We start from the raw sequence: 24,804 nt of genomic DNA, 5'->3' as shown, positions 1-24,804 counted from the left end.
GCGGTTGAGTGCGGCACGACTGCAGCTTCTTCTTCATCGCGGCGAGGAATCCACCACGAAGGCGAGCGTAGAGCGGTGAGTGACACACCCTTTGTTCTCTTGAGCTTGCTAGTTTAGGCTTGTTGTGTGCTTGGAGCCGTTTGTGGCTCGCACACGGTGTATTGGCAAGTCCCTTGCTTCGACAGTGCGGCAAGGAGCGCACATTTTTGGCGCCGTTGCCGGGGATATGCCCTACACTAAGCTCGGTTAGCACTTTACGCTTCCTTGTGGTGCAACTTCTATCATAGGAAAGGCAGGGAAGGAGTGTGTGGAGATTTCTGTTTTTTGCGTTTTCTGCATTTTCTGTCAAGTTTCAATTTCTGCTATTGTCTGTGCTTTTTCAATTTTTTGCATTTCTTGCGTTTTTTCAATTTCTGCAATTTCTGTATTTTCAATTTCGACGTTTTCAATTTCTGCAATTTTCTGCGTTTTCTGTGTTAAATTTTCTGTCAAGTTCCAATTTTCTGCAATTTCTGCATTTTCTGTGCTTTTTCAATTTTCTGCATTTCTTGCATTTCAATTTCTGCATTTCAATTTCTGCGTTTTCTGCATTTCAATTTCTGCAATTTCTATGCGTTTTCAATTTTCTGCAATTTCTGCGTTTTCTGCATTATTTAAAAAAAAAAGTTTATTTTTTTTGAAAAAAAAAATCTGAAAAAAAAATTTTTAAAAGTAAAAAATAAAAAAATCGGAAAATAAAAACGCGAGTGAGCGGGCGGTGAAATTTTTCGAAAATAAAAAACGTGACTCTTAAATGGACGGGTTGGTTTGTATAAAAGATAGATCGGGATCGGGATCATTTCCCCATGCCCAAGCCCAGGCCTAAGCCTCAGTCTTATGATAAATACTAGACTCACTCTTATATATATACCCTACTCCCTCAAGAGAGAATGAGAGCATGTGGGACAAGTCCTCCACTCTCCTCCTTTCTCTTCCCACTTGCACCCTTAGACTTTCTAGTTTGGGCCTAGTTCCCTACTGGAAATTGACAGTTTTAGGGATTCCGAGGGCATAGAGTGACCAAACGGAGGGCTGTAAAGCACGGCACGACCCTCTGACCGATACGCTCGTTTCGAGCTATCACACGGCCCATTCCACGACACGTTCTAAAAAATCTAGCAAAAAAACAAACAAAAAACACACTAAAAACTAGTCACAAGGCCTCCTAGAGCAGCTTTTTGACACCTTAGGGTATCAAAAGCACATGCACTTACGCTCTGGGCGGGTGCTAGAATACGAGCATATTGAGGGTGCCTCTGTTCATACGGACACCCATTACCCATCCACGATAAGCTCTAGACCCTCAGCGGGGACACAAGGTAGCACCACCCAAGACCCTAAAATAGCCGCTAGTGATTCCTCCTCCGACTCATAAATCATGGAAGCATACCCTACCCAAAACACTGAGAGAGAAGGCCATGCACTCCCGAAGCTCCACAGCCTAGTACTAGTATGCTTAGCCGTTTCATGGAAACATTAGGTAGAGCTACTCGCTCGGAACCTGATGCAAATGAAGCACACGAAGGGGGTAGGGAAGTGGACTCTCCTTTCACATCGCACGTGGATCCCACACCCCCAAAGAGTGTCCATGTGGATATCCTACCAGCTTCTTACCAAGAAGGCCCTGTTGAACTGCCTCCTTCAGAAGTTCCCTCTAGAGTACCGTTGGTGACAAGTAAAACCACGGGGAGCAACATTGCTTCTACCTCACAAGAAACCGTTAACACGTCGACTCTAGAAGGATTGTTCATTAATGATCATTGGACATAAGACCTCCACACTGAGGTGTTGACGGATCTACACTCTGGCCACACCTACCATGTAGGATGGATAGAGATTGTACAATCCACCTCTAGTGCCACGAGCATCGAAGACCAACAGAAAATGATCTGTAATGTTATCCATGGCATTATTCAATCAGAAAGGCAAAACCGAGGGGTAAATATACTCTCAACTGGCCCCATGAGATTTCTGGATACGAGCAAGGCTCAACAGCCTACTCTGTCACAAATGGAGACTCCTCTAATGAGCCCCATGGACCCATCTTACGTCATTTCACCTGGGGTCTCTATGCAATCTGAGCCTCCGAGCGAAAACTTTAGCTTCCCTAACTTGGCTCAACCCTCTATTAAGGAAAACCCAGTGCTCACTCCAGGGATAAGCCTGACAGAGAATGTACCGATGACATCTACGGTTAGCGCAGTGCCACTACCTAGTGTCGTAGTACCTAATATGGGGCCTCGACCGTATGTGCCTCTAGCCCCTTATGCACACCTGGCCCCCACACCTCCAATTGTACCACTTGTTCATGCTCCTCGAGTGCTGCTCCCTAGCTCTTATCCGAGTGGACCTATGCCCGGTTATGTTCCATATCCTGCATCATCCACACATATGCCAAGACCGGCACCCGTCCCTCTCCCACATATGATTCCAAGAGTACCTCCACCGGCCCTGCCTCCTCACATAGGTGACTTGGCAGCGTTTGCTCAAACCATAGGTCGATCTATCGCGGAAAATATGCGTCATGCATCTGATAGAGAGCCTAGAAGTAAGGCAGTACAAATTGCCAAACTCACGCAAAAATTCAATGGGGACGAAGATTCTAGGAAACACATTGAAGTGTTTGAACAAGTATGTGATTCCTTAGGGGAACGCAACGAACTACATAAGTGCAATGCCTTAAGCTTGACATTAAGTGGGAAGGCTGGAGATTGGTATAGGACCCTAAGGGTGGACGAGAAAACAATCTACCCTACCCTTCGAAGGTTGTTTCTAAAGGAGTACATACAAGAAGGTGTGCTTTGGGGTGTAGCATCTCAGCTACAGAAGGCCGAACGTAAGGAAGGAGAGTCAGTAAGGGACTTCATTAGTCGTCTAAAGCACTTAAACTCTTGCTGCCCTGTAAATGAGCGCTTCAACAATAACCAACTGCTTGATCGATTCATTCGAGGGTTGAGGAATGAAGGAATCTATAATGGACTAGTGATTAGAGGTATCACAACCTGGGAAGATGTCACTGCCAATGCAATCCAATTAGAGGACAACTTGATGATAGCAGGCATGAGGGTGTCTACTGACACGAGATCCACTAGCTCACAAGCCATTGAGTATGAACCCATGACTGCAAAGCCCATTGCCAATGAGCCAAAGGTATTTGAGACATTCTTGACAGACCTCACCAAGGCAATCCAAGAGTCTCTTAAGGATAATCGACCCCCTCAAAATAGTCACATGTATCCAAGAAGGGAGCAACAATGGTGTTCCATTTGCTTAGGTCCACATAGCACTAGTGAGTGCCCTACGTTTAGAGTAAAATTTAATGGAACTTGCAACGCATGTGGTAGGTATGGTCACCAAGCTAAGGATTGTTTAATGATCAAACGTATGATGGCAAATAGACCACCTGTAGCCTGGATGGATGCGCCTCGAGCTCCTGTATTGATGCCTACTCCACCTGTTGAGCAACTACCGCAACACATGGTCCCTAGGTCTCAAAATGTTGTACAAGCTACACCGCTACCACCTCCTGTGCTAGGACCGCAGCCCCCTCATCCAAGAGTCGCCCCTATGAACCAAGTGGGTTGCGAGCCATCAAATGCTTATCCAGATGGCTGTGAGGAGGAAATAGACACTAGTATTGCCTACGGACTTGATACATTGGAAGAGTGTCCTATATACTACATGGAAGATTGTTGGGGGCAAGTCAAGCCGGTTTATCAAGCTGCTGCTCTCGCATCCAGAGGTCAAAATATCAACACCCAGGCTAGGAGGCCACCTCTTCAATGCTACGAGTGTGGTGGACCACATCGAGCAACGGAGTGCCCTATTAGGCTGCAAAAGAATGCTGCACAGATGCAAATGAATCAAGGGAGCACGTCTGCAATGCCAATACTCACATGTAATCGTTGTGGCATAGATCACTTGATTGCCCAATGCCCCTATAACCCAAATGCGCCTAAAATCACACCCCTGAATTTGGTCGAAATTGCTAGTGTGACATCACCAATACCACCCGTCGCACCCGCTTATGCGATTACACGGTCCATGCTTCAAGGGCCAGGCCATATCCTCGAAGAGAGAGATACCGCGTCAGTTATCCAAGCAAAGAAAAAGAAGACACGAAGGAAGAAGTCGCAGAATACGGAAAATTCAAAGCCAAGTTCCAAAACAAACATAGGAACAGGAGATGACCCCGTGTATATGAATGACCTCGAGGATGATTCAGATTCAATCGAGACAATGGAGACTAGAACCAATACCACAAAGGGAAAGACCGACAAAGAAAACCGTAACATGGAACCAAATGAAAACCGAATAAGAGAAAACCATAAAGAGCCTCTGAAAACACCACAAGTGTTTCCAAATCCAATCCAAGACCCCCAAGATAAACCGCAGGGGCAAAAAGGGAAGAATCGTAAAAAGAAGATTGGGACGTACCCAAACCCAGTAGACGAGATTGAGCAGGTGAAACATCTAAAAGGTTTAGTGGAGGAGACTCAAAGGAAACTAGAACCAGAACCCATGCATATCAAAATTCATGACACAGTGTTTCCCACGCAAGTTCATCCACCCCACATGAACCATAGACCGTTAGCCATATCTAGTATTATCCAAGAAGGGAGTGAGGACGGGACATCAGAGAGTGAGCATACACCCTTCTTGTTGGAAAGGATGTTTAATGAAGAAATACCTGATCCCATTGAGGAATATGAGATTCCATCCTCACCAGTTCCTAGTCAAGGACCTACACCCTGCAAAACGCCAATGAATGTTGCCAAACTAGTGGACTTCATGTCTTCTGAGGTCCGAACCACAATCATAGCAAAGCTGTATGGAGATCCTGAGTTATTCCTTGCACTTCGAGCATTCCTTAACGGAGAGCTACGAACGGGATTACCGCAGTTTGCGCAACCAAATAGGCCTGACTCGATTATGATTGATGAGGAAAATCATGTGCAATCACTTGACTTAGATGGACACGAGTCTGTGATCGAGGTACCCATTAACGAATTAGGGCAGTATTTTGAAGGCGACGAGTCTAATGCGACCCTACCCATCACTACCAAGGGATTAACTATAAAGGGAATTCTTGATGGTGGTGCGGGAGTTAGCATCGTTACAAAAGATTGTTGGGAATCCATGGGAAAACCCCGCCTCAGTGTTACTAACATTGTGGTAAAGATGGCAAATGGTACCATAGCCAAACCTATGGGGATGCTCAAGGATCTTAAGATCAAAGTTCTAGGACACAAGGTACGACATAAGTTCATTGTAATGGATTTCTCTAAACACCTTATGTCATATGAAATGATTTTAGGACGACCATTCATGAGGGAAGCACAAATGGTTCATGATTGGTCTAAAAATCATGTCTATTTGCAATTCCAAGACTCTGTCCTTAGAGTGGATTTGGTGACTGGTAAGGTACACCCCTTAGGGAGTAAAACCATTATTGATCATCGCTTTGACACCACAGTTCACTCGGCCCCACTACAATATTGTTACACTTGTAAGAAGGATACAGACATTGGCCAAGATTCTCCTTACATGGATGTGTTACCGGGTATGACGGAATCAGACAATGTGGATTGGGTCCACCTAGCATTAACCATAGACACTTGGGGAAATAGGGGGACGACCTGGGTAACACCTGAGGGGGATGAAATGCATGTACCCTTAAATATGCTACAAGCAATGCATATCGCTTCTGACAAGACTCATCCTAATGTAACGAAGAAAACATACAAGTGGGTCCCTAAAGCTTCTTTAGTGACCATAGCTAGTGCTAAAAAACAGAAGCCTTGTAAGAAACGTACCACTCGCTCCAAGAAAAGTAAGAAAATGTTGCGATGGATCCCTAAACGACTATTGGAAGCCCAAGGCTACTATCAAGGAAATGATCAAATCTGGGTGCCGAAACGTAGATTGTGCTCTTACCTATCACCTGACCCAAGTGAGCCCAATCCCGTAGCTCCAAAACGAATCAATGATCGTGGAAAGGAAAAAATCACAGAATGCTACACACCCGCTCCCGAGCTAGTTTGGGTACCAAAGAAAGAACGATTTGTTCCACCTAGCTCAGGAAGGGGGGAGTCCCATGAAGATTCTAGCTCCTCATGTAATACATCCATAGAGGTAAAAGCTTCTACACAGCCTCCATCTATAGTAGTGGACCTCTATGAAGCTACGAAAGAATCCACACCTCCTAGTGTTCAAGAATCACCTAATGAACCACTTCAAGTTCGATCCTGGGAGAGTACCTTACCACCGTTGCAACTTGACGAGGCACCTAGGGTAATAGAAAACTACTGGCAAAAATCCTCACTTATTACCAACTGGAACAATTGGTTTCAAAGGGTGACAAGCTCATTTCAAATGGTATGATCTACCCAAGGAAGGGGGGAGTGTTTGCTGACAGTCATCATTCATTTGTTTCCCTCTCAACCTTTTTCCCTGACCTCTCAATTCTAATCTTAGGGAATGTACATATAAAGCTTTATACTCACAAAAAAAAAAAAAAAGAGCAAGAGCAATTAGCAAACGAGTATGCACAATAAAAGTCAAAACATTGACTCAGACCTACACATGTCACATCTGGTACAGTGAAACAGAAACCTATGCCATAAAAAACCTTTGATCCTCATCACTTGAGTGATGGAGGGTAGGTAAGATTAGTACGATAGGAGTGTTTCTGTTTTAGAGTTGAGAGATTAGAAAAGTTCTCTTTTCCCACTGATGTGCCTCCTAGAGGTATTGTTTGTGTTTCCTAGTGTGTACAGGAGCGTGTTGCTATTGGTAGGATTTGGACCTTCATGGAACCTTTCTCTCGTTCACACTTCAAATCAAGCGCGACCATCGACACAAACAGGTGTTTCTTGTCCATTAGCATTTCCCTTATCTTTTTGCATCCATGTTTGTCTGCTTTGATTGTGATTGGTAGCATAATATTCAGCGCATTGGCTTAGTATCAAACATTTAATTCAATGTAATCTTTTGTCATAATCACTTGTCTAGGTGTAAAGATCAAGCAGTCCGACTAAGCTAGTTTGACCAAGCTAGATATTAGAAATCTTCTCTTAATACCATGGGGAATGCCTTCCTAATAAGCAATGGTTACTTAGGTTCTTAATCCGATTTAGGCAGCATTGTATGAAATGTACTAGGGCTTTCTAGTGGGCTTAACCCTAGTGACCTTTAGCTTAAGTATTATAAAGGGAGTTTACTAATGTGATGAGCCTGGGGAGGGTAACAGTGTTATATGACCCCCCAAAGTTACAAAATTTAAATGCTGAAAAATGAACAAACAAAAAATCAAAGTGCCACAATGTAAAATTTTAAGCTGGAAGAGAAATCCCTGCTTAAATTGGTACTTCACTCACATGTATTGCCTATGGTACTAGAGCCCTAGAGGTTCCCAGTGTGGGCGCTTTTCCTTGAAAAGCAAAAAACCCAAGGCATACAAAATAAGCACACACATCATAATTGACTCAATGTGAAAAGACTTTGGGGGGTCAAAGAAAAAGTAATCAGTCAGGCGATGATTTCATGAAAAATTCCTTTTATGGTAGCTTAACTACAAAGTCTTCTAGATATAGCCTCTAGTCAGCCCTCGAACATGAATACTTGGCTCTCGCGATTAAACAACTTAATTGACCACAGAAAATTAAGAAGCTTACCCATGGTATTAATATTCGATCTCTAGTGCCTTTCGACCGTCAAATTAGCGACCCCAGACTTGTTTAATTTTCTACCTTTACATCTGTTTATGCATTTGATTACATTGCAATTTAATGTTCATTGCTAACAAATTGTTTGAAATTCTTTGACCAATCAATTTTTCTACCTAAAACTGCATATGCTTTTTAAGAGAATGCAATTACTGTGCCAATGTTGTTTGATTTTGCAGTGACTAAAGAAGGCTAAGGACATTCATCTCAAATGCTCTTCCACCTCGACGAACCAGCTTCAACTCAATAGCTTCCGAGGACGGAATCTACATCAGGAAGGGGGGCATGTTAACCCTCACGACACACGGACACCGTAACCGTATTATGTATTTGGTAGAGTCAGGTACCGGGCTTGTCGGACCAATAGGGAAAGGTAGAGTGATCGCCGATGAGAGGCGCACGCTAGGGTTAGTTGGCTAAGCATGGGCGCCCAAGTGTGAATGGGGTGAGCTCCTATAAAAGCCAACTAAACCTAATTTTTACTCATTCTCTCATTTGTGCAATAGAAGAGTGCTCTTGCTCTTGCTCCATCTCCATCTTCTTCTTCTTCACCTCCTCGTGTGTGTGTGTGTGTGAGAGAGAGAGAGAGAGAGAGGGAGAGTGTATGTGCGATCGAGAATTACGAAGACACGACGGCGGCAAAGCGGTTGAGCGCGGCACGACTGCAGCTTCTTCTTCATCGCGGCGAGGAATCCACCACGAAGGCGAGCGTAGAGCGGTGAGTGACACACCCTTTGTTCTCTTGAGCTTGCTAGTTTAGGCTTGTTGTGTGCTTGGAGCCGTTTATGGCTCGCACACGGTGTATTGGCAAGTCCCTTGCTTCGACAGTGCGGCAAGGAGCGCACAGAGAGACAAGAGGCACGATACAAGGTAAAAGATTCTGTCAACACTTTAATACTTAAACTTCACAACCAAAATGGTTTAAACTGCTAATGATTAGCCGAAGTCAATTTCGATTACAAATGGTTGCCGTTAACGGCACTGATGGAGTTAGGAGAGTTTAATGCTCTCAAATTAGATCAAGACTATAAAATTTCCACTTATGCTCGCCATTAGAGTCTTTATAAGTTGATTAGTACGTAAGTATCCAGAAAAATCCCCTGCTTGATACCCTTGTTGCTTTCTTACTCGTCCCGTAAACCCTTCGAGTGCTCTCAATTATCATCCTTGAGGTCGACATAGGGAGGGAGAGAGAGAGAGAGAGTCTCTCCTTTGCTTGTTTCTTTGCCTTGCCAAGAGAGAGAGCTCGCCTTGCTTGGATTGGAGATCAAGAGAGAGAAAGAGCTTGCCTTCTTGCTTACCCTCACCTACTCACCTTGCTTGATTGGATTGGAGATCGAGAGAGAGAAAGAGATCGCCTTCTTGCTTACCCTCACCTCCTTGCCTTGCTTCCTCGTTAACTCTTCTTGCAAATCTTCGAACCTCTCTTCTCATCTCCTCAACTCCTCCCTGTTTGCTTGCAATACCCGCATGCAAAAGGCCTTGTCCTAATAATAGCGTGTGCCCCCTTAGCAGTGGCCCCGGGCGTCATTGAGGTGGTGCATGACCTTATTCGATGATGTGGCAGTGGCGGATTTCAAGAAGCACTGAAATTGCCACCTTCGACACCAAAATTCTGCACCTCGGCGAGCTGACCAACATCCGACCAAAAGTCCCCGATAAATCTTTAATGACTAATATCTTGGCAATCGAAACTCCGATCGCCGATCTGAAAAGACCGACGTGCTCCAGAAAGCGATCACTTCAGCCCGATGCATTCATCTTAGTTTTGTCCCGTGAGCTGCAGTTGCCCAATCCGGTACAGATCTGCAATCGACTTAAACTTCAAACTGCCATAACTTCTTCACGGTAGCTCCAATCGACGAGCCGTAAAGACATGCCAGTAGAGCACTTCAAGCACTACAGTTCTAGGTCATAATATCCCATTCGTGTCCACTTCAAGCATAACACTTTTTAGCATCATTAAGGCATATGTTGGCCCTCTTAAGTCGCATCTGGCATACATTAATCATTAAACTTGGCCTATTAACAATCCCTGATCACTGACCATTAAATGTGTAGGATTCAAAGAAGCTAGCTTGCATTTCTTTGCTCTTTTTCTCTTCAGGGAAGCGGAGCTACACGACAGCGTGTGTGTGTGTGTGTGTGTGTGTGTGTGTGTGTGTGTGTGTGTGTGTGTGTGTGTGTGTGTGTGTGTGTGTGTGTGTGAGAGAGAGAGAGAGAGAGAGAGAGAGAGAGAGAGAGAGAGAGAGAGAGAGAGAGAGAGAGAGAGAGAGATTTTATTATTGTCCTCGAAGGTCAAATATGACCTATGGGACCAAAGCTACATGTGATGTAGTATGTGTATGGCTAATGAGTGACTCTCAATGCTCCAAAATTGTGGTGATGAGAGTCGCAATGGAGAGCTCACACTTTGGTTGGGAGAGGAAAGTATGTAGGTCTAAGTTATGGCTGAAAATGTGAGAGAAGCAAGTTTGGATGTGACCAAAAACTAAGAATTCTAGTAGTGTGTGGTACGCAGACTCTCGAACTTGCAGTGAGCATAATGTGCACAGTCGATTTGACTCTTCTCCATTGCCGCAACGCCCTATCTCGCATCGAAGGAAATGGAAGCTAAGCCGAATGGCTGCGATAGTGCGTATTGCCGACAAGGGGATAGGTTCAGCATGTAATCATGAGTACGGTTTTCTCTTTCAGCGAAGAACATGGTTTTGTAGTTGGGGGCAATATGGGTGGTGTAATGTATAAAGCGTGACCCACCGGATTTCTCCCAAGCCGTAATACATTGGCGTTGTAGAAAAGCTTCATTTACTTGGAAGTCAATTGAAGCATCATGTACCAAGTGGAATGCATCCCATCTCCCAAACCACTTCGTTATGTCTTGCATCCATCCCGTGCTCAAGATCTTTCTTTTATGCATCTTTTGAACTTTTTTGCTTGCTTCCCATGCAATTGTAGGAAGTCGATGTGAGGGGTCTTGACGCATCTTTATCATGTACTCCACAACCCTTTCCATGCCCATAACCTCAATTGGAAGACATCTTGACTCAAGAAGTAGGAGCATATACGGTGTTTGTGTCTTCACTTGGAGAAAGTTTGTGAGAGAACGCTTTTGGACATTCTCAAACCCTTTCCACGTAGACTTTGAGATGCTCCCGCCCCACACTTCAACTCCATAAAGAAGAACCGGTGTCACCAATGCATCAAAAAGATACTTCTTGAGAACCCAACACTTGATGTTTCCCGCATTACACATGTTCTGAAATGCATAATATGCTCTCTTTCCCGCTTCTAAACGACGCATAGCACATTCATACCACCTGTGATTGGACGGAACCTCAAGGCCAAGGTACTTAAAGCTCTCAACAACTCCAAGTGTCTCATTGTTGTACACAATGCATGGCTTCTCCTTATGGTTGGTTTTCACAAGCATAACCTTTGTCTTGGATTCGTTCACAATCAGCCCACTAAGCAAGTAAAAGTTCTCAAGGACAACCATAAGCTTTTGTGCATCTTCTAAAGTGTGTGCTAGAAGCACTACATCGTCCCCATACAACAAAAGCATGATTACCGCATTGCAAATAGTGACCTCTTCAATGCCTTCTTCTTGCATAAAGTCAAGTACCATTTGTTCCAATTGATCGATACATAGACCAAAGAGATTTGGTAACAACGGACATCCTTGTTTAACCCCAATAGTGCTTACAAAAATCTCTGAAATTTCTATTCCCATGCGCAATTGACAAATCACCTTCTCATAGATTCGAGAAACCGCAAGCATAAACTCACGTGGCACTTCGAGTTCTTCCATCCTTTCCACAAATTGTTATGTGGAATCATATCAAAGGCTTTCTTAAAGTCCACAAAACAACAATACAATCTCTTGCCTTTCAACCGACTTTCCTCCATAAGAACACGGAGAGTGACAAGATGATCAATGGTGCTATGGCATCGATGAAAACCCGCTTGTCCCTTTGCACGCTTGTCATTATCTTCAGCCCAATCACTCAATTTCATCTCCATTATGCACCCAAACAACTATCCCATAAGAGACCCAATCATTATAGACCATTAGCTGTTTACATTCTTTACATCCCCTCCTTTATGCAAAGGCTTAACCCAATTAGTACTCCTATCATAAGGCATACCATGTTGAAGTGCAAGGTTGAACATATCACACATCCACTCATGGGTAAAATATCCCATCCATTTGATAATCTCCGGCTTGATACCTTGAAGATCTCTCGCTTTGCGAGTGGCCAACTTTTCAAGCCCACCACATACATCCTCAATAGTAAAAAAAGAAGGCATGTATGGGAGTGCACCATAAAATGGAATTTTTTTTTGCATTTTCTTGCTCATATAATTGCCTACAATGTGTGTGCATATCCACAAGACTCAAGTTACCAAAATTCTCAACCCGCTTGCCTCTCAAGTTTCTCCAAAATATTCCACATGCATGTGACTTTTCTTGGACTTGAAAAAGTTGTTGCTTTACTTCCCATCTTCTTCTCTTCTTTTGAATCAATGCCTTGTATGTATACAAATGACTTTGATAGTTGTCTTTGTCCATAGTTGCATCAAGATTTATCAACGACTTTCGAGCATCTTGACATTCTTTATCAAACCACTTTTTGCGTGATCTATCTTTGTTGATACCATGGAGATGCTTTATAGCAAAGCATTCTTAGGAACAAGAAAAAATAATTTTCTTGAAAGCTTCCCATTTAGTTTCCAATGGTGCATCATATTGAAGCTTGTTCATCCATAAATTTTGCTCAACTATATTTCAATGTACATTGGTGTCCGTTTGAAATCCATTCATAGTGATAATTTCTCTTTCATTTGTCTGAGATTATCATGCTTAGTTACTTCTCCACATGAAAGGTCAATACATAAGGTGCGATGGTTGGATTTTGGGTCCGTTGGCCAAACATAAAACTCTTTATGCGATACATGATGGCTTCGGAGAGTAGCATATAGTTAATCACATTATCCCCATTATGTTTCCTACATGTAAATCCATTGGTTCCACTCCACAAAGATACACCATTGACAATGATCATACACGTGCTATTACACATGTGTAAAAGTAACTTTCCATAGTGATCCGGCTCTTTTTCATCCATTGAAGAACGATCATACAAGTGAACTTTCTCCAACTCCCCTGAAATGTATGGCATATCAAATTGTTGAGTATCATGTTGCAATGTTTTTTTCTGAGCATTCATATCCCCACATACAATAACATCACCTTCACCTTTGAAATAAGCAATGTCCTCTTCTAAATCAAAAAATGGTTGATCTCTATCCATGCAAGCATAAAAGGGAGAATCCTGATGAGGAATGTAGCAACCGGCTACAAAAATGGATGCTCTTTTTGGTGTCATAATTATCAGCCATACATAACGTTTGTACTTGTCATCTTTCATAATTGATACAATATCTTCCAATCCTTTCTTAACCATACATGCTACTCCTCCTTGTTCTCTTTGTTGCTTAAGATTTTTTGACCACATCAATGAATGTATATAACAATTCTCCAAGCCATTAATCCTTTGTGTATCATGCTCCCAAGTTTCAACAAGAAGTACAACATCGTCTTTTCTTGTTAGCTCATCAATGCCAACCCTCACACTCCATGGGTATCCATTACAATTCCAAAAGCATATTTTCAATTGTAACTCGATCTCATAGGTCACGCATCCCTATTTGCTCCAGGGACTTGCCTCCTCCTTGGGCACATTTTCTTCATGAGAGATCTCCTTGTTTTTCTTATTCTTTTTCCCATATGCCTTGAGATGTATATTTTGTTGCTTAATAGTGTGATCTTCACATATAAAACATTTTGTATCCCTCAAATAGATCCATCTATTATCAAGGATAATCTTTCGCTTGGTCTCATTCGCACGGTGCATACAATTGGCCGTCCTCCCGAGTGAGCTCCTTGCTTCCCCACTCTATGTGCTCCTGTTGGACGGATACGCCGTGAAGGACGTCAGCATAGCGAGAACTCACCTAACATATAATGTCAACTGAGGACAAAGCTCGACCCGTAGACGTGTGGAAGCAAGCAAAGGGTGTCAACCTCTACTCGACCGACTAATGACTACTTCCTACATAAATATGTCTAAGCTACAGCCTTCAAGAGTGCTTAAGAAGAGATTTCCTACAACGCTTACAAGAGCCAAACACCCATCAAATAGTCTCGAAATGCCACAGAACTTGAAGGAGACCCTAGTAACACCAATAGGTCGCTCCCCCTAGGGTCCATGAACCAAAATCTCAACCCAAAACACCCGGTGCAAAATTGCGTAGGATATCTGGCCGAAATTTGCAGGTCGTCGTTTCCAAAAACTAAAGTGCCTAATGTGTATCTCTACTCAATGCGAACGCGTGGATATGCAATAATGCAAAAAAAAATAATGTATGCTCACCGAATCACCAAATGAAGCTCGTAGATGGAGCTCGCAAAACCGGACCGTACGCGCGCAATGTGGGTATTGGCGCGTAGCTCTTGTTGGGGGCAACACGCTACACTTCTCCGCACTCAATTTCGACCACTGATACGCGCGTAGCGTCAAGAAGAAGATCTCACTCTCTCTCGTACACATTACGCTCACTCACAGACCGTAGATCAGATTATTAGAAGTCCCTTTACAAAGCTTTAGGTTTTGGCTTATATACTAAGCCTTAGAAAACCTAATGTCCGACCAAAATGACCTTATTTGTCCTTAGGCTTCTATAGAGCTTAATTACAACACCGTGAGCTGGCTTTGTTCATCCAACAAGCATCTGTGGCCAAAATACAATAGCCGACTTAAATATGAAGTTCCCGTAAACATTACAAAAGTGGCCGTAATGGCTCAAAATAATAATAACGAGATATTCGATGATGTCCATGAGCTTGTATCTTTACATTACAACATCCATCTTCGTCTTCATCACTTCATCAGCATCTTTATTTGGAATCTTTAGAGGATCTTTGAGGAATCTTCATGGAATCTTTGTGGAAGTGTTGTTGAAAGGTTGACCTGTGAACACTCTCCCCCTCCGAAGTCTTGAAAACCCCAACAAGACCCTATGTCTGCAGTGGCCTTGACAAGTGCTTCCACTTTCGGTGTTGGTTGAAGCTTTTGTTGTTGCAGTTGCTTCTATTAGATGCTTTGTATGTTGTAGAGTTACCTTTTTCTTGTACATGTAGTGTAGTTGAAGCCATATCTCACCCCCTCCGATTGGTTGTTGTAGCATGAATAGGTTGAGTGAGGTTTGTTGTTGCAGCAAGTCATTATCTTGGCAGCTCTGTATTGTTTGTTCTTTGGGTGTCATCCTGTATGTGTACCTGTAATCTTGAAGCCTTTGTGAATGTTTTCTGGGCCGTTCCCCTTTGATCTTCTAGTTGATGAGCGTGTAGTTGTTTGGGGATGTCGTTGGTCTGCTTTCCTGTTTTTTTATAAGAAAAATAAATAGTAAAAATAAAATGTGGCGTATGTTACAAAATGAAGGTCTTGGATACCTGGACAGGACTAAAGGGAAAAACCTAGTGGGGGAAAAAAATACCTTTAGTCACAATTAAATGTGAGGCTATATGTACTTATGTTTTGATGTAACCGAGTTTTGTTGAGTTAAAGTACTTATGGCCGTATGGCTACTATTATTGACTGGATATACATTGGATAAGTGTTAGTAGCTTGAAGTCAGAGTCATTGTTGTTGAGAAAATGCTTATGAAACCTGTTACCGCTTCGTCATCGTCATTTTGTTGTGTAAGTGCATGGGTGGAACACAAATCGTATCAAATGCAAATGTCCAATGATGGGACATTGTATATGCTTGCACAGATAGATGCATGGGAAACAATATGTTGTGCGAGAAGAGTTTGAATGGGTGCTTCCAGGATTGAACGTAGCTATAGAAGCAAAAATATATTTGACTTCAAGAGCTGCCGTTACTCACAAGAAGGGCTGTTGATGCTCGAGGTTTTTTTCACTCTCCTCACTGTGTACATGTGCGTGAGTGTTTTTTTTGGACTACTCCGCCACTCCACCGATTAAAATAATTAGACTTCGACTCTTATGCTCACCTATCCAACATGAGCGACATGACTTACATATGCTCAACTCTTCCAGCTTGAGCTATAATCTAAATATCTAGACTCATAGACCACAAAAGATATTAAGACATGAAGCTTGGGTCTAACGCTTGCTCATTTAGTGGCTCAGTTGCCCGACTCTTGACTCTTATACCACGATTTGTATGGCTACTTGACTTACTCTCGGGAGATTTCGACCAAGAATAGGTTTCGAAATTCAAAACTCCCATCCTCGAAGAGAGGATTTGTAAAGGACCATACTGGCAATATTGGTTTCTTTTGCCATACCTGGGTGACCTTGGTTGTCAAAATTTCTTTTTGTTGTTGTTGGTCCCTTGGTTGAGAAGATTGGATCGCTCCATTCTTTGTAACACTTTGTCTATCATGTCTTGACATTTCTTGAGAGTTAGAGATGACTTCAATCTTCTTCGTTATGTGTTGTTCTTTTGGCACCCTTTTGTATCTGCATCGTGTGATTAGCGTGTCTTTTCAGATATCCTTTGCCTTGACGATGACATTGTCCTTGATTTTGCCTTCCGTGAAATTGCGATTATTTCCATGCTGAAGTCGTCGGACTGAAGAATGTTTACTGGCATCTTTGGTAGCCAGATTCTCCGATTTCCTCGATAGTAACCTTGTGCTTGAAGAATTGTAGATGGCACTTCCCATGATGTTTTTGATGTCGTATTGAGATGTACAAGAGTGCCATTTTTGGGATTATTTATCGATGAATTTTTATGTTGGTATGAAGGCCAGCTGGATTTGAAATTTCCTGAGTACCTTTGGCGAGCCTTGTTGGTTGGTTTCCTTTGGCGATATAAATATGAGCTTTGTTGCTTTTGGGGATGCTTTTTGAAACCTTTATCCACCGCATAAGCCGAGGTCTGTGGTTTTGGTAACCAAAGTTTCTTTTGACCCTCAAAATATCCTTGCTCTGCTAAGCTGTAGTGGGAGGCTATCCATCCCATGTGTTTATCTTTCGTCAATTGGCTAGGATCATTTACCCATATTGGGTCCTTGACTTTAGTTTCTGCAGCTTTAATGTAGACCGTTGAAAACCTTTGGCAGCGGTGATCTCGCAGCGTAGGGTATTTCGGTTGAAAATTTTTCTTTGGAGTCTGCCTTTCATGTGGAAGCATGTGGGCAGTTGATGTAGAAGCGTTGTCTTGAACTTTTCTGGGTTGGATTGAAGACTCTAGTTTAAGGGGTTGCTTTTGTTGGTAGGACATTTGTGGGCTCATTTTGCCTTTGCCTTTGTTGGCAGCCGATAATCTTGGAGCGATAGTAGGCTGGCTTTCTTGAGAGCTAGCCGTGATGACCATCTTTGAAGATTTCAGAAACTCTCTGTCACACTATTTACTTCTTTTAGCACTTAAAGGTCATTCAATGGTGACTTTTCTTCTTGGAAATCTTTTGAAGCTAGTGTAGCAGGATGTTGAGGTTGACTCTCTTCTTCTGATGCAATGGTCGCCGTGGCCTTTGGTTTCCATTGTTCCATGGATTTTTGTAGAGTCTCATTAGGAGAAATATGGACCTTGCATGGGCTTTGTAAGGAATCCTAATTTTTAGGGATTAATGCTAATGTTGTGTAGGGTTAAGGGGACAAGGGCATTCAAGAAGCTAGTTTTGAGTAGGCTTTTCTAGCCTTTTTTTTAGAAACATGTAGGATGTGGACCTAGGAGGTTGCCTTCTCTCTCTAGCTTTTTGAAAGTGAAGGGAGTAAAGAGTTGTGGCCACATCAGCAAAAACGTGGGTCACTAAGAGCCAAAATTTGACTTTTTTTCAAAATTTTTATTTTTACTTCTTTTTTACTTAAAACTTTCCCCCAACATATATGCATATCAAAAAATCATTTTTTGACCTTTTCTAAAACCTAAAAGCACTAAAAGCCCAATTTTTCAAAAAAAAAAACCTTTGTTCTCTCTTCCTCCTCCCTCTCCTCTCCCTCCCTGCTCCCTTCTCTCCTCCTCTTCCCCTCTCTCTTCTCCTCTCCCCCACTGCCCCCTTCTCTCCTCCCATGTTCCTCCCTCTCCCTCCTTGTCCCCTTCTCTCCTTCTCCTTCCCTCTCTCTCCCTCTCCCCCACTGCCCCCTTCTCTCCTCCCATGTTCCTTCCTCTCCCTCCCCCCTCTCTCTTTTCATCTTTTGCTTCCTCACGCAACAGCTACCATGGTGCTCACGGACATTAGAAATCGTATGCATACATGTTTTCTTGTCCGTGGCGTTTGCACCGAAGGCCACACTTAAGGGTGAGGAGAGGTCATCCCAAGAACGTCGTACCGTTGGTGAGATGAATGTTGATGGTTCTTCAATATCTTGCCAATACCATCGCATATTTGAATAAAACACCCCTTTGTGCAAGGTAACAATATACTTCTTTCTTTTGGTTGTGTTCTTCTTATCATAAACATTGAAGTATAATGTGTTGTCTCTACTTGTTTTGTAGTGCTTGGCACAAAGGTTGCTTTTGTTCACAAATAGTGAAAAGCTGCAGGTTAGAGAGGTCAAGTGTCACCACTTTTCCTCTAAAACAGTCTTCTTTATTACATCTTGCAGGTAGGTGCTTCAAATCCATGATTATTAGAGGTGGGTAATCTCATCATAATGTATATTTTAGGATTGTTTATTCCCAGTTGGATGGAAATACTTGCACATTTGTACAACTTATACTTAACAAGTGTCTTTATTATACAACTTGCAAATGTTGAATTCATACATGTTTTTGTGACACGGTGACCTCTTCATATGCTAGTTGAGTGGTGTTGTTTGCAAGAATGGCTCAAGGAACTGGCATAATATGAAGCTTTTACGGTGGCACAAAGCTCTCCTCAACGGCAATGTGGCTCCCACTACACCAAAAATCATTATGCTAACATGGAGAGATCCCTAGTAGGACAATGCAACATCTTTTCATCAGCAGAAACACACCCTTTTCTAACATGAGGGCACTCCTACCAAAGATATTTTTATGTGATAGGTCACCCCATATCATGAAATGGATGTAAGAACTATGACCGCACTACTCCTTGGAAGTTGTTCACAAATGTATGTTTATCAAAGTTAATGAGAAGAAATTTGGACTTTTTTGTTTGTTAATGTGAAAGAGCACTCTAGGTCTACCATATTTTAGATTGTTTGATAAGTTAAATAAGATTTGTAGTCATTTAAAGTGTAAATTTGTTTTTGTTTGGTAAGATTGTACATGAGAAGACATGATAAAGTAGAAGAGATCTTGACGGAATAAACCTCGATGCCACATCTCTCCTTAAACCCTTTGATTTCTATCGTAGTGGGAAGTTCAAGGGAAGTCTATTTTCAAATTTTTAGTAATAACTTTTTTTGAAAGAAATTTTGGTTATTTTAAAGTTTGTACAGAGTTTAGGAGTTCATTTTGATTATTTTCCTTCAGTTTCAAATTTTGACCGAGGGCACTCCTTGGAAGCCACTTTTGAAGGTGTTAGGGTGGGATTTTGGGAAAGTTTTGTATGTAGGAAATACAGTCCTTAACACAATAAAAAACATTGGTTCTTTGAGTATTTTCAGATTCCATGGTTTTAATGCTCGTTGGAGCCCGCAGATTAAGGAAAAAGTAAGAAATGTCTGTTTTACATTAGTTTTTAAGAGATTGCCAACTTGCACGTTGTTTTTTAGAGAATCCAAGCAAGGTATGTTTTTTTTTGCATCAAAGTCTACAAGTTCAACCAAAAAAAAAAAAAAGTGGCCACAAGGGCGCGTGAAATGGCCATCCGGGACTTTTGGATGGCCATTTTGCGCGCCCTTGTGGCCACTCTTGTTGAGGGCCCTGGGAGTCTTTACATGAGAAAATTTTGTAATATATTGTGTATAAGTATGAGAAAAAGATGTAAGATAGATGTACAGAGAGCAAGAGCTCCCCCCTTGAGGTCTTATACAAACAGATAGCAGCTTTTTTAATGCATGGCCATGAGATAGAGGTGTAGCGTTTGATGTAATCAGAGCACCCCTCCCCCCGGTCCCTTTTTCTATGTGTTCAAAGGTCTGAAACATTCACTAGGTAAAATTTTCATATATCATGTGCGTTCACCAAAATGGATTAAAAGTACCCCTTATAGACCTTATCAACACATGTTTCTGTAACTTTACAAGAATACAAAATCCCTTATGTTGAACACGTGTGCTATGTTACATATACTTTAGTGAACTCCCCAGGTCAAAGGCTTCACAAATCCTGTGCACTAAACAGTCACACTAGAAATTGACCAAACAAGGAGCCAATTTTTACTTCCTTGTGTCCACCTCGTGTTCTTGGGAATGTTTTGGTTAAGACATTTCTTTGGTATTTGAAACCACATATGACCCCTATTGTTATAGTATCCAACCAAAGGTTTCTTGATTAGCTGTTTACATAGGCTCGATTGGTACATATCTTCTATGTTAATAATGCATGTATCTATAATTTATGTTACACTTTCTCTATCTAAATGAGCTACATAGTAAAAATCAAATCCATAATTTAACAATTAAGTTCACAAGGTAATAGCTATTGGTATCATCTTTAGCAATACCAAAGAAATAGCTACCAATAGCTCATGAATAGGGATATTTAAGAAGATTTGATACCAAAAACTTGTCAACACTACTCAAAAAGGTGGAAACTCAAAGGCTTTACAATATATGTATGATGAAACATGAGTCAATAATAAGTCACCCTTATACATCGACACCTTCATCTCAAGTTGTCATTTCTCTAAGTCAAGCTTGGCATAGGAATAGTATGGAAACAATAACATGTTGGAAAGCAATAATTTAACTTTCTCAACTTGTGAAACGTTGTTAATGATATATATTCAGCATCCCCAAATGAGGACATCTTGACAAAGGTTATGATCTACTTTAATAAGAATAACCATTAATGATTAAACTGAAATCAAAATATTGCTTGAATTTCTGATTAAGACTTGAGACTTGAAACATCTTACAGGCAAATAAAAATATCCATAAAGTTCAACAATAATTCTCAAATCTGTATGAAACTCTAGTAATCTAAATCAAATACTCTCACTCAATGCGACACCATTTAACAAAAAAACACATTTATATTGCATTTATAGAAGAATCCAACCTCATGAAAATAATTACAAACGGAGACAATGTTGTTGTTATTAGGCTTCTCTTACAAGTATTTGTCTTCCTTATCTAGAGATTCATATACACGTATTTGTGTGTCTATGACACTAGGGAAGATAGTAGTACTATATGGATGGCTTTTCTAAGAGCTCCTAGAGAGTACCTATTGGTTCAAGATTCTACAAAAATTCTACTATTCTTATCAAAATCCTTTAACATCGTAGTGAAAGGTTCCTCATGGAACAAAAATAGAGTGATTTCCATCTCTGCACATGTTTGCTTGCTCATGTTCTCTGAAAAGAAGTTAAATCTGTAAGTAAACAACAGATTATGTGAGCACAAAGTTATAAAGTAGAAAATGATAATATAATGACAACTATACAAAGAATAAATTATAAGAAAAATCTTTGATGACTCTCTATAGATAACACAACTTACTTGCATTGTGAGACTCAATCACATGCTACACAACTATAGATGGTGTGCCAAAGCCATCAACAAAATAGCACCACCCAGTGTTATGAGGTATGAAGCCTAAACATTGAAAGCCATAAAGAGGTTTATTCTCTCCAACATGATAAACTTAAAGATGGTGATGATGTTAAGCTCTGAATGTAAGCTACAAGGGTAGTTTTCTTACCATTTTATCTTTATGTTGGAGATCAACCCTTGCAAAGCCCACACACTATTCACACCTCCTATTGTTGTGGTATTCAAGTCATGTGAGCTCATATTTTTTTCATCTTCGGGAGTAGAGGTTTGCATGTAGTATGAGTGAATAAAATTAGAAGGAGTAGAATCTTGTTTCATGGTGTAATGGAGGTGAGAGAAGGAAGAGGAGCTAGCTTGGTGTGAAACTATGTGGTGTCCAAGGGGAAGAGATGGGGGAGAAGCTTGCCTGGTGCTGCAATGGAGGTGGGAGAAAGCTAGCAGAGAGATAGTGTTACACTATAGGGGGTGGATGTGGTTGTTGAGCAATGGAGAGCTTAGAAAAGAGTTTGTAGAGAGAGAAAATCACTTTTTAGCTATAGAATAGGTTTGGAAAGACTTTGGAGGGTGGAAAATGATGTTCTGAATTTTTTTGAAAAAATTCAAATTTTTGTATTTTTTAGTGCAGGTTTTTGACTTTTGGAGGTCAAAAATACTTTTTTGACCATGAAATAAGTTTGAGGACCTTTTAAGGGGGGGAAACTTGAAATTTGATTTTTTTTTTTAATTTGAATTTTTTAGTGTATTTTTAAATCCGGACCAAAAAGTGGGGGAAAAAAGGTCAAAGTGGTCCCCCCCCCCCCCCCCCCCCTCCCCCTTTCCCCTATCCACCTCCCTTACCTTCTCACTAGGTAAGAGGCCATAAAGAGGTGTAAAGCTACCTTGTCCCCCTACTTTTTTGAGGGTATAGAGTGTGTCCACCACCCTCTTCCTATTGGCTGGCCTCTAATTAACCTTAATCCCAAAGGGCCCCTAGAGGGTTCATATTTTTTCTAATGTCTTCTCGAAAAAATCCTTTCATATCCTGTATTGCTTGTCCTTGGTAGTCAATCTTGGACTCAGTCATTTCCTGTTCTTCTGTGCATTCTTTGTCTTCAGTTACATCTTCTTTTAGCTTCTCATACTCTTTGATTTGTTCATGAATCACCAATGAAGAGTCCACATTAGAGAATTTATTTGGTAGACGTTCAACTTCATCCATTGATTCTATTTGCATGTCTTCCACTTGTGACGTGGCACTAAGATTTTTTGTTACCTCTACCACCTCTTCTTGTGTGGCTCACTATCGTCAGAATCTTGGCTTCTTTTGCTCTCAAACCTTGAACTGCGAGCTTCATCTTCATCACCTTGTGGATGCTTTGACTTGTCCTCACTGAGGTTCTTTAAGAGATCTTGAATCAGCTGATTCAATTGATTTTTTTTGAAAGCCTGATTCTCTATGATAATGTCGTTGACACTCTTGACTTCAAGCAACTGTGTCTTGAGCCTATCTTTTGTGCTCTGCGACAAGATCTGCTTCTTTTCAGGAGATCTCGTTGGGGATTCTTGCTTTCGTTCCCTTGTTGTCACTGTCTGAACTTTGCTTTTGGCTTGTTGCTTCTTCTTTTCCATGTAGAGCTTTGTTGGGCAGTCCTTCACTAAATGACCAATGGCACATTGGTTGCAATATGTTGCTATCTCAACATGTGCACCCTTTGGGCGAGGCAGCTCTCCATATTACTGTTGATAATGGTTTCCTGTGGTATCTAGATACAGATATGACCTCTTCTTTGCATGCATGAACCTGTAGATTACTACTGACTTAGGTGTATCCAGTGGCTTCGTCTCTTTATCCTTCATCGTCTTGTCCTTGAGAAGCTGAAAATAGCTTCCATTATTGCTTACATACAAGATCAAATCACTATACATGCTTTCTAGCAGTTGTAATGCTAATTCTTCCATCAGCATATGGTCTTTGACGTTGGGCTTCTGCATAGCCTTAGGGCTATGTTTTCGAGTTGATTTTGGCGAGGTTTGCACCGAGGGTGAAGATCAAACCGAATCTTTGTTTTTTGTTTCCTTGGATGGTGCTTTTGGATGGGGTCCAAGTATGTGACTTACAGGTTGCCCACAAATGCTAAACTCATCCATATTTTTCACATCAACTATTTCATAGTGCCTACAGTATTTGTCGACCACAATGACATCTTGACGTGACCTTCTACATTGGGCATTGTGAATTTCCAGTGGTTTCTCCTCCGGCTCGGCATCTTCCAATGCTTCTTGAAATTCCCCTTGGGTTCCTAAAAATGACACTACTTCTTGTAAAGCTGGACTTCTTAATCCCACTCTTGAAGATACAGGGTCTCTTTGTTGAGTTTGAACTCCCCCCATCCGAGAGGGTTCCATATCTGATGTTGGCATCTGTTTAATGCATGATGATATGACTTCTTGTGCTTTGTTAAGTAGCTCTCGAGACCGAGCTAGCTCTTTTTGAAGTTGTGCTATCTTCATAGCTAGTACTTTTGGCGTATTCCCTGTTTGTGCGATTTGGTGTGTTTGTGCTTTGTCTTGTGCTGGTGTGGTGCACGAGACTTGTGCAGTGTCTTTCCATGTTGCGCCTTGTGTTGTGCCACTCATTTGTGCATTGACAGCTGTAGTTGTTAATTCTTCCAGGTGCGTGGTTAGAGGTAAACCCATGACGAGATGGTATACATTACCACCTTTAGACATGTAGTCTTATCCTCTTGAGCCAAACGCTTCAGCTGCAAAAGAATGATTGTTTTCTACAGGAACTTCATGACTTGTGATAGCCCTATAGTATCGACCGTCTTCATCTCCATAGAGGGTACCAATTTTCCGTTTTTCATCTTGTGCTTTGTACAAAAAACTACTTGGAGGATATGCGTAGATATTTGTAAGTTGATCTTTGTACAACATTTCTATCTCATTGTCGATGTATTTTTCGTGCCTCATGTAAATTGATCCCAGACAGTCTTCCATGAAATTTGGATGTGGGTGTAGTACATTCTTCGTTGTTTCAACTTCCACATATTGAGATGTCCGAGTTTCCTCTGTATCTTTCTTTGTCTTGATGTACAAATTCCGATTGACATCCTCTAGCATGGCAATCCTTTATAGTGGCGAATCAGATAGATCCAAGTTTGCTCTCTTGTAATTTCTGTGGATGTACTTGAAGCTTCATCTAGGCTGGTCTGATTTCTTTGAGACGCCATTGCTTTTGTCTTGACTCCCTTGTTGTACCTGTTTAGTGATAGCTCTTATTGCTTGTCTCAATGCTAATAAAATTTTTTAGCACCCTTGTGTCGGTCTTTTTTTCTTGAGGTCCTTCAGCTTCTGTGGATGCCTTAATCT

General features: G+C 41.5%; 1 pseudogene; it reads right to left on the bottom strand.

Moving 5' to 3' along the window:
• The window catches only part of LOC147420209 (uncharacterized), a 61,149-nt pseudogene that overhangs the window by 3,998 nt on the left and 32,347 nt on the right, over positions 1-24,804 (bottom strand).

The sequence above is a fragment of the Adiantum capillus-veneris genome, chromosome 28, assembly GCF_014529385.1.
Source record: "Adiantum capillus-veneris isolate H3 chromosome 28, ASM1452938v2, whole genome shotgun sequence".
NCBI classification, from domain to species: Eukaryota; Viridiplantae; Streptophyta; class Polypodiopsida; order Polypodiales; family Pteridaceae; genus Adiantum; species Adiantum capillus-veneris.
The sequence above is the reverse complement of the archived record's forward strand: the minus strand, read 5'-3'. Positions and strand labels throughout refer to the sequence as shown.